Consider the following 19926-nt stretch of genomic DNA (forward strand, 5'->3'; position numbering starts at 1 on the left):
ACACAGACACCATGAAACAATACCTCCTCCCACCCCACTCTCCTGCTGGTAATAGCTTATCTAAAGTGATCATCAAGCTGGGCCATTTCCAGCACAAATCCAGGTTTTCTCACCCTCCGCCCCCCCACAGACAAACTCACTCTCTTGCTGGTAATAGCCCATCCAAAGTGACCACTCTCTTCACAATTGCGAATACAGACTAACACGGCTGTTACTCTGAAACCTTTCTAGAGTCTTTCAGTTTATTGCCAAGTCAGCCCATCACCTTACCAGCAGACTTGAAGCCACCTTAGCACAGTTCCTTTAACTTAAGCAAGCTAGTTTGTATCAGTTTATTTGTCTCCAACTTTTGCTGACTTTCATGAACAATTCTATATAACAGGCTGAGTTGGACTTTTGTTACTTTGGACAACTTTAGATTACAGTCGTTTTCACAACATCAGTTCCATAAATGGCACTGATTGTGGGAATGCTAACATAGGTGGGCACAACTGGGTCAGACCAAAGGTCCATCTAGACCAGTATCCTGTCTTCTGACAGTGGCCAATGCCAGGTACCCCAGAGGGAATGAACAGAACAAGTACTCCTCAAGTGATCCATCCCCTGCCGCCCATGTCCAGCTTCTAGCAAGCAGAGGCTAGGAACGCCATTGATGGATCTATCCTCCATGAACTTATTTAGTTCTTTTTTGAAACTTGTTACAATCTTGGCCTTCACAACATCTTCTAGAAAGGAGTTCCACAAGTTGACTGTGCATTGTGTGAAAACATACTTTCTTTTGTTTGTTTTAAACCTGCTGCCTATTAATTTAATTTGGTGACCCCTAGTTCTTATGTTATGAGGAGTAAATAACACTTCCTTATCTACTTTCTCCACACCAGTCACGATTTCATAGACCTCTATCGTATCCCCACTTAGTCGTCTCTTTTCCAAGCTGAAAAATCCCAGTCTTATTAATCTCTCTCCATATGGCACCTGTTCCATACCCTAATCATTTTTGTTGCCCTTTTTTGAACCTTTTCCAGTTCCAATATATCTTTTTTGAGATGGGGCTACCAAATCTGAACACAGTGTTCAAGATGTTGGCATACCTTGGATTTATATAGAGGCAATATGATATTTTCTGTCTTTTTATCTATCCCTTTCTTAATGATTCCCAAAATTCTGTTCGCTTTTTTGACTGCCGCTGCACATTGAGTGGATGTTTTCAGAGAACTATCCGCAATGACTCCAAGATCTCTTTCTTGAGTGGTAACAGTTAAGTTAGATTGTTTTCCAATGTGCATTACTTTGCATTTATCAACATTGAATTTCATCTGCCATTTTGTTGCCCAGTCATCCAGTTTTGAGACATCCTTTTGTAGCTCTTCGCAGTCTGCCTGGGACTTAAATATCTTGAATAATTTTGTATCATCTGTAACTTTTGCCACCTCACTGATTATCCCCTTTTCCAGATCATTTAGGAACATACTGAATAGGACTGGGTCCAGTACAGACTTCTGGGGGATACCACTATTTACCTCTGTGCATTCTGAAAACTGACCATTTATTCCTACCATTTGTTTCCTATTTTTTAACCAGTTACCAGTCCATGAGAGGACCTTCCCTCCTATCCCATGACAGCTTACTTTGCTTAAGAGCCTTTGGCGACAGACCTTGTCAGAGGCTTTCTGAAAATCTAAGTACACTATATCCACTGGGTCCCCCTTGTCCAATGCTTGTTGACCCCCTGAAAGAATTATAGTAGATTAGTGAGGCATGATTTCCCTTCACAAAAATCATATTCTCGTCCCAAGAAATTATGTTAATCTATGTGTCTGACAATTTTGTTTTGTACTACAGTTTCAACCAGTTTGCCCGGTACTTAAGTCAGGCTTACTGGCCTGTAATTGCCGGGATCACCTCTGGAGCCCTTTTTGAAAAGTGGCATCACATTAGCTATCCTCCAGTCATTTGGTACAGAAGCTGATTTAAATGATAGGTTACAGACTACAGTTAGTAGTCCTGCAGTTTCACACTTGAGTTCCTTCAGAACTCTTAGGTAAATACCATCTGATCCTGGTGACTTATTACTGTTTAGTTTATCAATTTGTTCCAAAACCTCCTCTAATGACGCCTCAATCTGGGACAGTTCCTCAGATTTGTCACCTAAAAAGAATGTCTCAGGTTTTGGACTCTCCTTCACTTCCTCAGCTGTGAAGACCGATGCAAAGAATTAATTTAATTTCTCTGCAATGGCCTTATCATCCTTGAGTGCTCCTTTAGCATCTTGATCATCCAGTGGCCCCACTGCCTGTTTAGCAGACTTCCTGCTTCTGATGTACTTTAAAAAAATTTTGCTATTACTTTTTGAGTCTTTGGCTAGCTGTTCTCCAAATTCTTTTTTGGCCTTCCTAATTATATTTTTACATTTCATTTTCCAAAGTTTATGCTCCTTTCTATTTTCTTCACTAGGATTTAACTTCCACTTTTTAAAGGATGCCTTTTTGCCTTTCACTGCTTCTTTTGCTTTGTTGTTTACCCACAGTGGCATTTTTTTGGTTCTCTATGTTTTTTTAATTTGGGGTATACATTTAAATTGAGCCTCTAGTATGGTGTCTTTAAAGTTTCCATGCAGCTTGCAAGGATTTCACTTTTGGTGCTGTATCTTTTTAATTTCTGTTGAACTAATCTCCTCATTTTTGTGTAGTTCCCCTTTTTGAAATTAACTGCTACAGTGTTGGGCTGCTGTGGCGTTTCTCCTGCCACAGGGATGTTAAATTTAATTATATTATGGTGACTCTTACCAAGCAGGCCACCTTTTGGACCAGATCCTGTGCTCCACTTAGGACTAAATCAAAAATTGCCTCTCCTCTTGTGGGTTCCAGGACTAGCTGCTCCAAGAAGCAGTCATTTAAGGTGTCAAGAAACTTTATCTCTGCATCCCATCCTGAGGTGACATGTACCCAGTCAATATGGGGATAGTTGAAATCCCCCATTACTATAGAGTTTTTCATTTTAATTGCCCGTCTAATCTCCCTGAGCATTTCACAGTCACTATCACCATCCTGGTCAGGTGGCCGGTAATATATCCCTACTGCTATACTCTTATTATTAGAGCATGGAATTACTGTCCACAGAGATCGTATGGTACAGTTTGGTTCATTTAAGATTTTTACTTCATTTGGTTCTGTGCTTTCTTTCACATATAGTGCCACTCCCCCAACAGCATGATCCGTTCTGTCCTTCCGATATATTTTGTACCCTGGTATTACTCTGTCCTGTTGATTATCTGTGATGCCTATTATATCAATATCCTCATTTAAAACAAGGCACTCTAGTTCATCCATCTTATTAGACTTCTAGCATTGGTATATAAGCACTTTAAAAACTTGTCACTTTTTAGCTGTCTGCCATTACGTGACGTAATTGAATGGAACTTTTTTTCATTTGACTGTTTCTCATCAGATCCTACTTGTATTTTATCATCTTCCATCCTCTCCTCCTTACTAGGACATAGAAAATCTCCATTAATAGATCCTCCCCTAAAGGATGTCGCTGTCTGAACCACATGCTCCTCCGCACCTGTTGGCTTTCCCCCAGACCTTAGTTTAAAAACTGCTCTATGACCTTTTAAATTTTAAGTGCCAGCAATCTGGTTCCATTGTGGTTTAGGTGCAGCCCATCCCTCCTGTATAGGCTCCCCCTTTCCCAAAAGTTTCCCCAGTTTCTAATAAATGTAAACCCCTCTTCCCTACACCATCATCTCATCCATATATTGAGACACTGCAGTTCTGCCTGTCTAACTGGCCCTGTCCATGGAGCTAGAAGCATTTCAGAGAATGCTACCCATGGAGATCCTGGACTTCAATCTCTTACCTAGCAGCCTAAATTTGGCCTCCAGGACCTCTCTCCTATGCTTCCCATTGTCGCTGGTACCTACATGTACCACAACCACCAGCTCCTCCCCAGCACTACACATAAGTCTATCTAGATGTCTCAAGAGATCCTCAACCTTTGCACCAGGCAGGAATGTCACCATGCAGTTCTCCTGGTCATAGCAAACCCAGCTATGTTTCTAATGATCAAATCCTCCATAACTATTACCTGTCTCTTCCTAATAACTGGAGTTCCCGATCCCGGAGAGGTATCCTCAGTGCGAGAGGATACCACAACATCATCTGAAATGAGAGTCCCAACTATGGGATCATTTCCCTCTGCTTCAGTTGGCTGTTCTCCTTCCCTGAGACTTTCATTCTCCTCAAGAGCACAGAGGTTGTCAGACCAGGGGTGGGACTGTTCTACTGTGCCCTGGAAAGTCTCATCTATATAGCTCTCTCTGCCCATAAGGCAGGTAATCATACATGCTGCAGTGGATACAATAAACTGGATAGCCCCCACTCTGTTGCTGGATTTCTGCCTGCATTATCTTTTTACTCCTTAAGCTCATTCCTTTGTTGTTTTGTTTTTTTTTATCAGGGGGTGTTTGGCTTTAAGTTTAAAGAATGTTCAGTGTATCTAGCCCCCCCTCGTAAAACTTCTCTGTTAGCCACTCCTGTTCACTAGCTCCTCTGGTCACTTAGGAGCAGGCTTTTTAAAGCCCTGGTCTTCCTGAGTAGCCTCACCCCCTGGTTAAGGGTTGATGGGTGCTAAAGGGCTTAGGGATCAAAGCCTTGTTAAGAAACTCTCAGCCTTGCCTAGCAGGCCGCTAGGTTCAGCACACACACAGTCAGCATACGGTCCCCCAAACAAACAGACCGCATGGTATATTTCAGGCAAGCAGCAAGCACACCACAAACACACACACACTACAGACAACAAACTTACCCCAAGGATCACATAATCACTCCTCCTTCACCTGGAGAACTCCCTTGCAAAACCCTCCTGTTAGCCACTCCTGTTTGCTAGGACATCTATTTAATGTTCCATCTAATTAATGTTCAGCAGTTCTAAATAATGTGTCAAAACCGTTGGTGGCTAGTTTACAGCAATACTGCCACCATTTCTCTCGTTGGAGGGGCTGCACTGTTAGTAGTGAAACAGAGAGACAGTTCTCAGAAAAGTCTAGTGTAGACAAAGGCCACAGAACCTCTTCTCCATGGGCAGAGGAACAGCCAGTGCTGGTGCACAGGGGGCAAAGGACCTTAGCAGGCCCTGGGAGGTGTGCAAGTTTGAATCATTATTAAGGCTGCAGGTTTGTCATTACATGAAACGTCACAGATAACATCTATCCGTGCCTTTTTTCTATGTCCATGACTTGCCCCCCAGGGATGGCTCCTGTGAACTGTGGGGCTAGGCCTGGCAGCCTGTTCTATGCATTGCAACCTGATGTGTAGGGTCACAATGCTCCTCAGATTTGGCCCACCCGACCCTCCATCATATGAGGTTGGGTGGGCCAAACCTGAGTGGCACTGTGACCTTGCACAACATGTTGCAATGCATGGAGCACGGTGCCAGGCCCAGCTCTGTGGACACACGAACCACAGCAGCCATCATTGCAGGGTGAGAGCAGGTGCTGGGCTCAGCCCCACGGGACACAGGAGCTGTTGGAGCTGCTGCTGCAGGGTAAGTGTGGGGGAGGCTCGCTCTCCAGTTCTCTCTGCACCCCTGAGCTGAGTTGGGATTAGGGGTGGCATTGCTGTGGGAGGGGGTCCACAATAAAAACCTGCACTGGGCCCCAACTGTCTGTTCCTCTGCCACGCCGCCCCCCCCCCACTCACTTCCTCTCAGTTCAACGCTATGTTTTACTGACATGACAAACTATACAAAAGTTGTCCATGTGTAAAAGAGAATCTTCTATCTGTCACCAGTATATTCAGTACATAAAGCATGTGCCCAAGACAGGGTTTAACATTTTATATTGGGGGTTAAACCCCCTGTGTTTAGTTAACATTATCGACTGCTGATTCAGTAGCAGTTTGCTCTAAATAACGTGATATTATTGCTGCCATCTCTTTCCTTTTTCCCCGTTATGTATCGTTTCCCACCCCACCCCCCCGCTGTTTAATGTGACGTCTCTTATTTCTGATAATTGAGTAAATACATTTCTCGTACTTCCTTTTCTTTTGGACACTACAGTAGAAAATATCTTTCTCTTTCAATCTGTTCTCTGTCACGGTGGTTGCACACTCTTTCTGGGTTTGCACAGCCGTGTGACTCTGTGTTGCTACCTCTAGTTTATTGTTTACTGTCTGTATTTGGTGAGAGCAGGTTTTAGTTTTGCACTTTCCACTGCACTGAAGCAATTTGATAGTTTTGTGCAGAGAACTAGCAGTCTAGCTTGTTTTTATGATCTGTCCTAGTGATTCGTATAGTGGTATTTTAGGGTTTGGTCTAGTCACTCTCTCCTGAAGCTCATTCAATTTTGGGTGGGGTTCTTTGGGCCATACTGGTTAGAAGTTTAGTACAGCTGAGGATGGAGTGATTTTATGTAAAAATGGATTGTATTTTCATTTGTGATAATCCATTTCCTTCCTTTCTATGCTCCCTCTTCCCATTCTAGTCCTCCCTATGATTTTCTCTCTCTTCACACTCCATCTCCTCTTTCCCTCACCCCCTCTTTTCACTTTTTCCTGGGACACCATTTCTGAGGGGATGGGAAAATGTGACAGCATACAGAACTTTATATGTGAGTCTATGACATCTTGTAAAGTCGGCGAGGGAGCAAAAAGTGGAAGACCTAATGGAGCAGCCAGACTTAGGAAAAATCTAAGAGCAGGGACCAAGTAAGGTCTGGGTGTGGGGGCAACTGCACCTCTTGCTCCTTCAGCCGCGCTCTCCCTGACCGTCTACTCCTGCTCGACTCCTCCAGCCGGGGCGCATGTGCATTTGTGCGGGCGGGAGCAGCCTGCGAGGGACCCCCGCGGCAACGCCGCGCGTTACAACGCCCAGCCGTCCGCGGAAGAGCTCGTGGGGCCGGCCGATGAGCCGTGCTAGCAGCAACAGCGGCGGCCACATTGCTCGGCGCCATCGCTGCGCCTTGCGGGGCCGCCCCCGTCGCCTCCTCACCCCTCCCCTGGCTCGCCCGGGCGGCGGGTTGCTGGGCGGGCGGGCGGGCGGCGGCGGCCCCCCCTCCTTCCCCGGCCGGGGCCGGGGCCCGGCAGCGAGCTCCCCCAGGAGGGCGACGGCATCAGGTGCAGCCGGGGCGGGCTGCAGGCCTGGCCCGGCCCCCTCTCGCCTGCGCGCTAAGGCGCCCGGCTGGAGGGAGCCGCCCCTCGGTGTGCGAGGGCTCGAGGCAGGCAGAGCAGCGCGCCGCGCCGCGCCGGGGATTTCCAGCCTGGGCGGGCGGGAGAGGAAGTGCGGGGCGGGGGGAGCCGGGGCAGAGCACCAGGGACTTTCCAGCCGGGCAGCGGCCGCCTCTGCCGGGCTGCAGTGGGTCCCCCTCACACGCTGGCAGGTAGGGGCGGCGGGGGGCTCTGCGCACCCGCACGGGAAGGGGCTTCAGCGAGCCCGGCGGCGGCGGCTGCCCGGGCTCAGGCTCGGTGTCAGGGGCAGGGCTGCGGCCACCCGCGCTGCTGCCCCTGCTCCCACCTAGGGACGCGCTGCGGCTCGGCTCCTGCTCTGGGTCGGGCTGCTGGGGGAAAGGCGGCGGGACTGGGACGGGCTTAGGTGGCTGCTGCTGCCTAGCTCATGTGCGGGGACACGGCTTCAGCCACCCGCCAGGGATAGACACATCAGACTCAGCCTGTTGCCCAGGATCTGGCTGCTGCTGCCCAGCGATTGATTCAGCCTCGGGCTGCGCCTGCTGCTGCCGGGGCTCAGATTCGTACTCAGGGCTGCTGCTCAGACCTCAGACCCTGCCCAGACACATTCATACTCCGGGCTGTTGCTTGATTTTCATTTTTTTGAGGTGGGGGAGACGTACTTGTAAGGCTAAAACTCGCCTGACATCTCCCTGCCTGGAGGAGCCGATCAGTAAGTGTTCCATGTAAAAACCCCCTTCCACTTGTCGCTCTGCTAGGCGATGTGCTTAAGGGTTCTTGCATGCATTTGATGTGTTGTTTGAATGCAGAAAGCTCTCTCAATTTCTGGCTCTCTCATAGGCAGTGTGGGCGGGCCATATGCTTTTAAAGGGGCAGTGTCTGTGTGTGTTGAGCTGTTCTTTTCACTTGTGGCAAACGCTTATTTTGCTAACTTTACACCCCCAAAGACCGCTTTACTTTGTTAACAGTTAACCGTAGAATATCTGTGTTGAGCAGGTTTTTAGCAAACCGTTACCATATTGGATGTGTGTGTGTGTTGTGGGCAAGGAGGGGTTCTCTAGTGAAGGATGTAAAATAAATTCAGTTTAATATGGGTTTCATCTGCCCCTCTTGGGGAATATCCTCTCTCGGTATTTAAGGAGAAATAGCTATCCATACTCACCGCAAAATGAGCTGTATTTTTGTAATGCATATGTAGTAAGGCCTTATTTTACAAGATGATCTCCCTAGCGTAAACAACAGCTGCTTTAATTTTACATGATTTTAATATTTAGTAAATGTGTGCACTATTTACTGCTTAGTGTTTTAATTGTTTCATTTGATAGTTTAGTGGAAAATAACTATTGTTTAAAAGTTTATACTGAGTCACTCTTCTGCAGATGAACCTATGACTGACTCATAATCAGAGAACTGCAGTGGCTTGTAAGATAGACAGGCAAGACATTTACATCTGTGTGATTTATTTTTATCTTCAGATAATATCAAGGGTCTAAATAAACTTCAGAAAAGCAAAAAAATCATAATTATGTCTACCATTCTAGTGTGCAGTCATGTTGTGCCACGCTATTGCTCATGTATGGTTTGGAAGACTATATAGACTCCTATATCTGGCTGCTCAGCATCTATTTGAACATTGTTGTGTCATCTTCTGTGTTTCTGTAGTAGTAAGATGTGGGTAGTGCCAAGGATATGCTTTGAAATGAGAGATCTCTTCGGGTCAGTTGTTCCTCTGGATTGTCCAGATTTATCTGAATCTTGTATATATTGTATGTTTTAATCAAAAGAAGCTTACTGAATATAGTGCTATGCATTTTGCATGATAGATCTGTTATTTAGAGAATGTATTTAGAATTGTTGTGTACTAATCTTAATTCACAGTCATATGCCAGAAAAAGGTGTTTTATTTTTCAGTGTACGCTGTGACTGCATATGAGCAGTGCTAAGCCTGGGCACATCATGTATCATAATGCTGCATATTTAGTAAAAATCCATATTTAAAATACTACTGTCTATACACAGAAGCTGTATTTTAATCACTATAACAAATCTTTTTTCAAGCTACAGTATATTTGGAATGACATACAATATTTTATTTTATAAAATGAGCCATTTTTAACTTACAGGAGTCTAAAAGTGTCCAAGCGTGGCAATTTATGTGCAGTTCTATTTACAGTTTGGAATGTAAAAATGGCACTGAGTGCAGAACACATTTAATGTGTTTACAGAAAGAAGGTTCCCAGCTTGAGACAAAATATACCATGTTTCAGCCTGAGGTTTTTATGGTCAGGTTGGGAAACCCCTTATAATACAGGTTGATAATGGAGACACTGACATATCATGAGCTTGGGCAGCACAAGCGGACACCAATACAATGTTATAAATGGTGTCTTGTTTTTACTTTAAAATGTAAGGTGTGTCACTGAAATGCAACCTGGTTGGAAGCTTCAGTTGGCACTGGATTTGGAACATAGAAAAGCAACTATACATGTAACAGCAAAGCAGTTAATCCTAATTAAAAGTGGGTGTTAAAGGTCTCGGTCCCTATGCTTTTCTGAAGACCTGAAATTAAGTTTGGTATTCATATTGGTTTGAAAAACAGAGTTCCAGTGCAAATAGATAGGGAAATAGACCAACAATTTGGGTTATCTTCATAACAGTATTCTAAGCATCTCTGCTATTGTTAATATCTTGAAATAATATATAAAATTTTACTAGTTCAAATCCTGTTGCTGCTATTATATCCTTTAGTATGATTGTTGAGATTCCATAGATAGAAATAGTTGCTTTGGCTTTCAAAATGGCTTTGAAATCCTGCCGCATTTTTGATCTTCTCCTAATGGATGTGAAAATTGTGATTAAAATACTAAAAGCCAAAAATCTTTATTTCACTTACGTTATTGTTAAATTACCAGAGAAAATACATCCCTCTCCTCCCCCAAGCTTTGGAAATGTGAATTAAACCAATAAAACAGAGGAATGAGATAAGCTGATCCACTGTCCTTATTTGCCCTTTTGTGAATAGACGTTGCAGGTATATCAGGACATTGTGATCTCAAACATCCTATGTGATGCAATAGCTGAATTTCTCAGAGTTTTGTTGATTTATTAGAGCTTCTTAATTCAAGGTCTTGAGTCTTATGATGTCTGAAGATGGCTCAGTTTTGGAGGTCAATATCCCTCTGGACACTCCTTCGAAAGAATTGCAAGGGTTTTAAATTCTTTTTCATGCCCAGGGATGGGTACTTTTTGAACTGGGTACCTATGTTTGAAACCTCCTGGCATTTTTTTGGCCTCTGAAATATAGCCACATCTCTGCTATAGTTAAGGTTGAGAACACCTTTCTATTTTAAAGGTTGATTCTTCTAAGTATTCTAAAATCCATGTTTGCTCATGTTGCTTTTGAAATTTGGTATGCTTCATGGGGCTGAAGAAAAGGAGTACTTGTGGCACCTTAGAGACTAACAGATTTATTTGAGCATAAGCTTTCGTGAGCTACAGCTCACTTTGAGGTGCCACAAGTACTCCTTTTCTTTTTGCGAAGACAGACTAACACGGCTGCTACTCTGAAACCTGTCTTCATGGGGATGCGTGTCCAAGGGAGTTGCTAGCCTGCCATGACCAACAGGACCTGTGTGGCTCAAGAGGACATGTTAAGGTCGTTGAACACGTCTGAGCAGCCCCCAGGCATTGTAGATTTCAACCCCACCCTTGGCAGAAAGCTGAAGTGTAGCGTATGCATGTTGCTGCAATCTGCCTTTCTCAAAGCTTTTTTTATTTTGGAGAAATGTAATCTGAGTATGGCAGAAAATTCAGAAGGTGTTCAATTTATTTTCAGGAAGAAAATATGTTACATGCTGGGGGGGGTTGAGGGAGAGGAATTTAGGGTTGCAGTGAGGGGAGGGACATAAACGGAGATGGGTGATAGCATAGGGGAAAGGGTCTGGGGGAGAGGGTGGGGATTAGGGAGAGTGGGAGGGGAGGGGTGGGGCACTGAGGCATGACATGAAAGTGGGTGCCAGGCGAATGGGGAGGATTGGGGGTAGGGGTGCCTATCCTACTTTCTCCCATCCTCTGTGTTTGTTGATATCTGGGAGGTGGGGCACTGACCCTCTGGAGGGGCATCTTAACCTCTGTCCCTGTCCCCCATGTGGGAGCTCAGATCTTGGCGGGTCCTGCCCTCAGGGGCTTCTGAGCCCCCCCCTCTTCCACCCCCCCCCCCCCATGTGAGAGCTGAGATTTGGAGGGCTGAGCCTCTCTCCCGGCTCCCTCATATTGGCTGGGATCTGGAGAAGCCCTGCCCTTTTGGGTGGGGAGTTGAGAACAAGCATGCTGGTAGCATGAACCAAGAACACACTGCTGAGACTGGACTGAGTTCAGAACAGACTGTCAGTTACTTGCAGTGGGGTGAGAACACTGCCTGAGATGAATGGAGCAGTTCTCAGGCCTTAGAGCTGTTGTTTCAGGCTGTATACATCTCATTGGGGTGTTCTCATTCAGTTGAGAATGAGATGAATGGGCAACTTCACATGTCTCTGTGGCTCAGTTTCCCCAACTGTACAGTGGGAATAATGATGCTTCCTTCCTTGGTGTACAGTGCTTTGAGGTCTGCTGATGAAGTGCTATGTAAGAGGTAGGTATTATTATCATTACTTGGCTACAGTAGCATCTAAGCTGCAACCCTACATAACTACAATTGCTTAAATGACCACTGTCTCCTACCAAGAATATTTCAGTGAAAAAAAACCTAGGAAATTCACTGGCAAAAAACTTGTTAATGTAGAATTAAGGTTGCCTGGTGGTATCTCATGGTCTTCTAGAATGCTGAATTCTGCAAAACTCATCCTTAACTCAGAAGCTTCTTGTCAGTGAATATGGATAAAGAAGACGAAGAAGGGAGAGGGAAAAATGGGGATGTCAAGAGGAGAGAGAGAGAGAACACAAAAGTTGGAGAGTGAGAGAGAAGCCAAGAGAGAAAACTAATAAGGGAAAGTGAAGGAGGTAGAAAGAAAGGTGGAGACAGGAAGTGGGGAGAAGGAGTAGCAGAAAGGGATTAACTACAAGTAATGAAGGAGGGGACCCACAAAACAGGAAGATGATGTTGTGCTGGCCTTTAGAAGTAGGGGGGAGAGGGAGAGGAAAAACATGGGAAAAAGAGGAAGAGTAGAAAAAAAAAACAGAAGGGAGAAAAAAACCGAAACAGATGACAGTATAGACAGAAAATGGAGGGAGACAAGAAAATAGAAGCAGGAAAACAAAGGCAAGAAAAGACATCTCATTATTGAGCCTGTTAATTTTTTTTTCTAAGTTCCTCAATGCCTTTGTATTTTTCTGGGAATGCATTCCACTACACTGTCAACTTGGACAGATGTGGAGGGGAGCACTGATGGTAGAATATTTTTGCACTTGTTATTTGGGTTGAATTGCTGCTTATTGTTGGATTTGTAACTAGGTTAGCAGGGCAAGTATCTTCATTTATATACCACAACAGTAGGTCCTTAATCCTCTCCACCCCTCCGCCAAAAATGGTAAGCCTTAGATTTCCATTCTGTTGTTCTTGCCTGCTGCTATACACTGTGTGTGCGCGTATGTAGTAAAAAATGTACATTTACTAGAATCCTTAACTCTGAAGCATAAGGATGGGAAGGAAATAATAATATCGGAAGAAATATAGTGAGTGGCAGCAAAGGAAAGGCAAAACCTTTAACATGTTTCTGGAGACCTACATTTTATATGGGAGGTATATAATTACTTTCCTCCTTTACACTGTGTCCCTGGGACATCTTTCGTGCTTTATTCTGTAACATTCATTTTACAGACCACCATACCATGAGGCTTAAAATCTTAGAAATGTAGGGCTGGAAGGGATGTCAAGAGGTCATTGAGTTCAACCCTCTGCACTAAGCCAGGACCAAGTAAACCTAATCCATCCCTGTCAAGTGTTTGTCTGACCTGTTCTTAAAAACCTCCAAAGACAGGGATTGCACAACCTCCCTTGGAAGGCTGTCCCAGCGCTTAACTACCTTTATAGTTAGAAAGTTTTTCCTAATATCTATCCTAAATCTCTCTTGCTGCAGATTACTACTTGTCCTACGTTCAGTGGATCTGGAAGAAAATTGATCACCGTTCTCTTTATAACAGCTCTTAACATATTTGAAGACTGTTATCCATCTTCTGCCCCTTCTTCTTTTCTCAAGGCTAAACATGTCCCATTTTTTAACCTTTCTTCATAGGTCAGGTTTTCTAAACTTTTTATCACTTTTGTTGCTCTCCTCTGGACTCTCTAATTTGTTCACATCTTAAAGTGGGGTGCCCAGAACTGGAAACAGTAATATAGCTGAGGTCTGAACAGTGCTGAATGGAGCAGTACAGTTACCTCTTGTATCTTACATATACCACTCCTGATAGTACACCCCAGAATGATATTAACCATATTCAGTTTGTGAGCCACTACAACCCCTAGATCCTTTTCAGCAGTACTAGTGCCTAGGCATTTTCTGTTTGTGCATTTGATTTTTTCCATCCTAAGTATAATACTTGGCACTTGTCTTTATTTAATTTCATCTTGTTTATGTCAGATTAGTTCTCCAATTTGTCAAAGTTGTTTTGAGTTCTAATCCTGTCCTCCACAATGCTTGCAACCTCTTCAGCAGTTTGGTGTCATCCTCAAATTTTATAAGTGTACTCTCTACTCCTTTATCCAAGTCATTAATGAAGCTCTTATTTAAGTTAGAATTTTAACTTTAGTGTAATGTTTTTGTAGTTAATATAAGCTCATTTAAGAAACAGATTTCTTTGTAATGTATTGGGATAACCGATCCTTTAAACCATGTGCAATGAGAACAAAACTTTGATGATCCTGTGACATAGTGTATGAATTTTAAAGTGAATGGATCCATTCACGTATAATCTGCACACCAGGTGCTCCAGACCAAATACTCATGATTGCAAGCTTTATGGTTCTTTTCACTGCCGTGATGATAGCTATACTGAGACTTCTTGTCATAACCATACAAGTTCAGCGTTCAGAATCATATTGAACATGTGTCTCTTCACAGTATCTTCATTAATATGAAAAGCAAAGAATAGTGAATACTGTAAGAAAAGTAGGACATGACCAGTAGATGTGTTTAAAACTTAACATTGTTATTCTCAACAGTATTCTTAGGCAGTTAGCAAAATAGTTGCTTCGCTTTGTTCTGTCTTAACTAACATATTGTGGGCAGTACTGTAATACAAATACGTTCGTCCATGCTGCCATTTTATGCCTACAATAATTTCCTAGTTAGCATATGCAGAACTCCTTGATAATCCATCATGAGAGAAAGGAGGATCCAGTCGTTAGGGTGCTAGCCTAAAAACCTGGGAGACCAGGATTCAATTTCCTGCTCCTTTAGACCTCTGTGTGATCTTGGGCAAGTCATTTAGGCCTAAACTACACTTAACATGTTTAGGTCCATGTAGCTATGGCACGATGGGGGTGTGAAAAATCCACATGCCCGAGAGCCGAAGCAATGCTGACCTAGCCCCAGTGTAGACTCAGCTAGGTTATTAAAAAAAATGTTTCTGTTGACCTACCTTCCGTTGCTCAGGGAGGAGGTGTTCTTACATCAATGGAAAAACCATTCAGTCACTGTAGGTTGTGTCCACATTACAAGGTTATGCTGACATACCCACAGTGCTGTAGCTATATCTCTGTAGTCCTCATAGTATAGATGTGGGCTGAGTGTCTGTGTTTCAGTTCCCCATCTGTAAAATGGGAATAATAGAACCTCTACTTCACAGAGGTGTTGTGAGGATAAATATGTTGAAGATGTGCAAGGTGCTCTGATAATATGGCGGCCATCTAAATGCCTTAGATACGTACACAGCTGCTTTGTTATTCATTCAGTTTATAGTAACCTCCTGCCACGCTTTGTTTATGGTACTATGCCAGACTATGCCTTGAAATGGTAAGCCCTGTGGGGCAGGAAACCTGTTGTTTGTCACAATTCTTCTGTTGTTCTTTACAGTGAATATGCAGTGCTATATAAACAATATGTAACTGCTTGTATATGTCAAAATGCTATCTGTTTGGGCTTTTAAACTGTGATTTTTCAACTTGTTTTCTGTTTTGGACTTTAGAGTGATAATAAATTTCCATCATCCATAACAAAACAAAATTTCCTAAAATGAATTTTAACAACCTCCCTTACCCCCCCCCCCCCCAAAAAAAAAAAGTTGGCAGCATGAAGGGTCTTGGTTTTATGTGTGCAGTCATTTGCATGGGGAAATGCGTAGTTAAGAATGCAATCATATATGATACAATGAATATTTTAATCATCGAAATTGAGTGTACCCTGTACCAAATAGTGACCCTCTGAAAACTTAGTCCTGCAGAATCTTTTCTGTCCCCTGCCATTGTAGGAGTTTCCCATTTGGTAGGTTCTCTTTAATGAAGGGGCTTCTTAGACTGAGTTCTACAGCTTAATAGATCTCATCATTGGTATTTTTTTCTTGCTTTTAATCCTATGTTTTCTCGTATTTCATTCAGTTATTATTATTCTCCCTTGAACCATTTTAAATAACTTCTCTCTGGTGTAATTGTTCACGCTTTTCAGAAAAATGTCATTGCATCTCCCTCATCTCCCTTAATTGTAATTTGGCCAAGCAGTATAAAGTACATCTAATTTCTCATGTTGGTTCCTATACCCTTTTAAGCAATTTTTACAGATTTTTCTCTGAATTTCTGCCTATCAGTCAACATCTCTTTGGTTTTGAGGTATTAATTGTTGAATGTGGTGTTATAAGAGTAGTCAGTCTCCTCTTTACTGTCTAGAAAGAGGTGTGTACTACAGTACTTTGGATTGTTCTTTTCTGTCTAATTGCATGGATACTGAATTAGCTGTTCTTATCCAACGTTACCCACTTGGTGTCTCTTGGCATCACTGCTCTCCAAGTGTTTCCCTTCCATTTAATTTCTGTATATTGGCTTATTTCCCCCCGATATGCTTGCTTTTCCAGAATTATACTCATTTGTGTACCACCTGCTGATATTTCTAACCTCTGAATCCATTTTTCTCTAACCTCACTCGTATTCACAGTGGCTACTTATTTACTATCATTTTCAAAGTTAATTAACATACTCTGATCTAGCCTCTTCTAGCATTAAACACTTAACTAAAGTCTGAATCCAGCATCAGTCCCTACTCACTCCTTGGACATTGCTCTCTAAATATTGTACACTTGCTGTCTTTCTCTCAAACACCCTTTCTTGTCTCTTTCTTCTCTTTGATGCTTATCCCAGCATCCTTAGTAGAGGAGCATTGTGCCTTTATTATGCCTGCTTTGGTTGAAATTGATTAGGGTTCCCAACACTAGTCTCAGTAGGGGCCAAGAGCAAGGGTGGCTTTATCTGGGGTCCATGGGTGGAATTGCACCCGCAGAAATCAGGCCAGCTCAGGTCAAACTGAGTGGCACTACAACCTGGCGATCAGGGTCACAATGCCACTCGCTCAAATTTAGCCTGGCCATCCCTCCATCATGAGATGTGCATGTGTGTGATTGCGTGTGAATGGAGTGGTGGTTAGGCCAAATTTGAGTGATTGGTATTGTGGTCTGGTGCTCACGGTTGCAGTGACAATCAGGTTTTGTGCCTGCCATTGATTGGTCTCTTGCCCTGACAGGTGTGCACTGAGGCAGGAGTAGGGTTGGGGATGCTTCTCCCACTTGTAAAGGGGCTGGAGCTCAGGGAGAGGCAGGACTAGGCGTGGCCCGTTGGATACGCACAGGGCAGAATCCCCACAGGAAGGACAGCAACCCCATGGGCGTGGACTGCCCCCAGCCCTGCAGGGAGGGCAGTGACACCACAGGCTTGGGCCCTCTCTGACACCTCCTTCCTCGTTACTTCCCCTGCCTCCTGTGTCCACACCAATTGAATTGGAAGGTTACATTTGCCCCTGCCCAAGAATAAAGAGCTTGAGTACAGGATTGCAAAATACTCTTATTCTCAAGCTGCCAGCAGTTGGGTGTTAATTCAGGGCTGTAAAGATACAGTCAGCCTTCACCTAGTTAAGTAGCTATGGCATCTTCTAACTCGCATCTGTCTCTCTAGTAGTCTCTGAGCTACTGCTGCCGTAATATCTCAACAATTTGGTGTTTTTTGCACATCTCTCTAAGTCAAAGAATATCCACAGTGATTCGCGTAAAGGTTAGTAGTAGTCTTTCCATTGGCTTCTGTGTGAATTGGATCATGCTCCACCTATCTAGAGAACCTGGTTTTGCTAAACATCAGCACACTGCCGTGTGATTGATAAAAATGCCCTCTTTTTCATTAAAGGTATGGATTTATAATGGAAATACCAATAGACCCTTTTCTGTAATTCTGCTAGTGGATGTTGCTACAATGCTGCTGTTACTATTTAGCGGTTCCTTTAATCTGTGCTACATGGACACATTATGAGGTATTTTGAACTTTTCTTTTGGAACATATGTAGAAGAATGCTCTCGGCAATCTCTGTGATAAACTCTATATTTTCCCCAATCAGCTTCTTTAGTAAATTATACATGGGGATTTATGTCAACTGTTCTTTGATATCAGGGATCTGGGACTATAAACTACCTCTGTGTGGACTTTTCCTTTTTCCAAATGCATGAAACCTTCACTTTCATTTTGAAAAGCACAGTGGAATTTATGTATTTCCCTTCCAGTATTTTACATGAGGATGTTTAAGGTAGTTTCTGGGGCTTTAATTCATTTAGTGGGCTTGAGTGTCCAAAGTTTGTTTGTTTGTTCTAAATACACATACCATGTTCTTGCTGGTTTCCCTGAAGGGATTCTCTAAAATGATTAGGAAGAAAAGGAATAGGTACTCTGGGATGTGTGTGTGCCTGCACATGCACGCACAACTATATGCGTACATAACCTGAAGTTATTCTGCAGTCATTTGCAGGACTATATATGATCTAATTTTTTTAAGCACTCTGAAGTATATTGGTTGACTGTATTGAGAGCAAACCAGGTAAATATACTGTTTATGTTACAGTAGTACTAATCGGGCTTGATTGCCATTGTGCTGGGTACTGTATACAAAATAGCAGGACAATTCCTGCCCCAAAGATCTTACTGTCTCAAGTGCCAGTCCTTATGCTTGGGTGTGACTTCACTCACATGAGCATGTTCAGTGGGATAGGACTTGTGTGAGTAAAATTACCTAAGTATAGGCTTAAATGTCTGTAGGATCAGGCTTAAATTTGTCACAACAATGGACGTAAAACAATAGGAACGAGCAGGGGAGTGGGAAAAGCAATAGGAAAATGTGTGGAGGTAGGTCAGTTACACAATTATATGGCTTCAAACCAGGCTTGTTTGTTGTTATAAGATAGCTGACAGTGACTTCCAATAGTTCTCTTGCCACATGTTGCACTGCTCTTCTTGAGAGCTTGTGTGCTGCTATTTACCTTATCTGGTATGTACTGTAGCACGAGAGCAAATTTAAGTTATATGTTTTGTTAACTTTTTGTTTTAAGTGAAAATAAGACAGTGGTTAGTGATCTGTATTGCCATGGATAAGATCCAGGTTTCTGGATCTTCTGTTCCTGGCTGGGATTGTTACAGTTTAAAAATACTTGGACTTCAGTCAGAGGTATGAATGCCCCTCTCTGGTTGCTTGTGGAGGAGGGAGTAAGCACAATTCAAGCAACTTAAGTTTGCTGTTCTTTTAAATTTGGCTTTTCTATATTTAAAACTTAAGAAAGCAGTTTCAGCTAAAGCCTCATTATTCATCTTTCATGCAAATAAATCCGCACATGAATGTAATGTTCATGGACTATTCATAGAGAAATGTAGACTACAATCTACCATGTAGAAAGAAGAAAAGGAGTACTTGTGGCACCTTAGAAACTAACATATTTATTTGAGCATAAGCTTTCGTGAGCTACAGCTCACTTCATCGAGCCTGCCTTGTATTAAAGAAAGATTAGCAGCAAGACATGGTGTATTGAATCAGTTATATAGAATGTTATCTGTTGCTGGTGCCTCTGCAGTAATACATTGTCACATACAGGAGAAAAAAATTGGTGAGCTCTCCATTAGATGGTGCTGCTGGGATTAAAATAGTTGCACAAGTGAATGGAAATGGGCCACTTCCTGTGACTTTATTGGTATGTATTTATAGGCAATGGCATTTTTATGACGTACTATACTTTTATTTATTAAATAGCCTTCATAGGTAGGCAGACGTGCAAGGATTTTTGTGTCACGTTTGGAGAAAATGTTTAAAAAATGAATAGGTCGGATACTAAATAGCCAGAGTTTTTAGGAGAAATAGTAAATCAGCTGTTCCACACATGGGTGATCTTAGGTCTTCGCAGCTATAGCTAGGGCCCTACCAAATTCACGGTCCATTTTGGTGAATTTCATGGTCATAGGATTTTAAAAATCATAAATTTCATGATTTCAGCTATTTAAATCTGAAATTTCATGGTGTGGTAATTGTAGGGGTCCTGACCCAAAAAGGAGGGATGTGTGTGTGTGTGGGGGGGGGGGGGCGTGGGTGTCGCAAGGTTATTGGGGCTGGGGTGTGTGTGTTGTGGTATTGCCACCCTTACTTCTGCGCTGCTGCTGGCAGGGCGCTGCCTTCAGTGCTGGGCAGCTGGCCAACAGCCACTGCTTTCTGGCTGCCCAGCTCTGAAGGCAGCACAGAAGTAAGGGTGGAAATACTATGATTTCCCCTCCCCCCTCCCCCCCCAAAAAAAACAACCTGGTGAC

At 43.2% G+C, this 19926-nt stretch overlaps 1 protein-coding gene across 4 annotated transcripts in view; it reads left to right on the forward strand.

The window, feature by feature from the left end:
* The first annotated feature begins 7294 nt into the window (after nucleotides 1–7294).
* TRAF3 (TNF receptor associated factor 3) overlaps nucleotides 7295–19926 on the forward strand; it is an 87028-nt gene continuing 74396 nt past the window's right edge. The window contains exon 1 of one of the 4 annotated variants that reach the window (XM_074956288.1): nucleotides 7295–7375. The gene's annotated coding sequence lies outside the window, so the exon portion shown is untranslated. Of the gene's footprint in view, nucleotides 7376–7556; nucleotides 7894–19926 lie in introns of those variants that run through there. The other 3 variants (XM_074956285.1, XM_074956287.1, XM_074956284.1) reach the window with 3 other exon arrangements.

The sequence above is a fragment of the Natator depressus genome, chromosome 6 (assembly GCF_965152275.1).
Source record: "Natator depressus isolate rNatDep1 chromosome 6, rNatDep2.hap1, whole genome shotgun sequence".
In the NCBI taxonomy this organism is placed as follows: Eukaryota; Metazoa; Chordata; order Testudines; family Cheloniidae; genus Natator; species Natator depressus.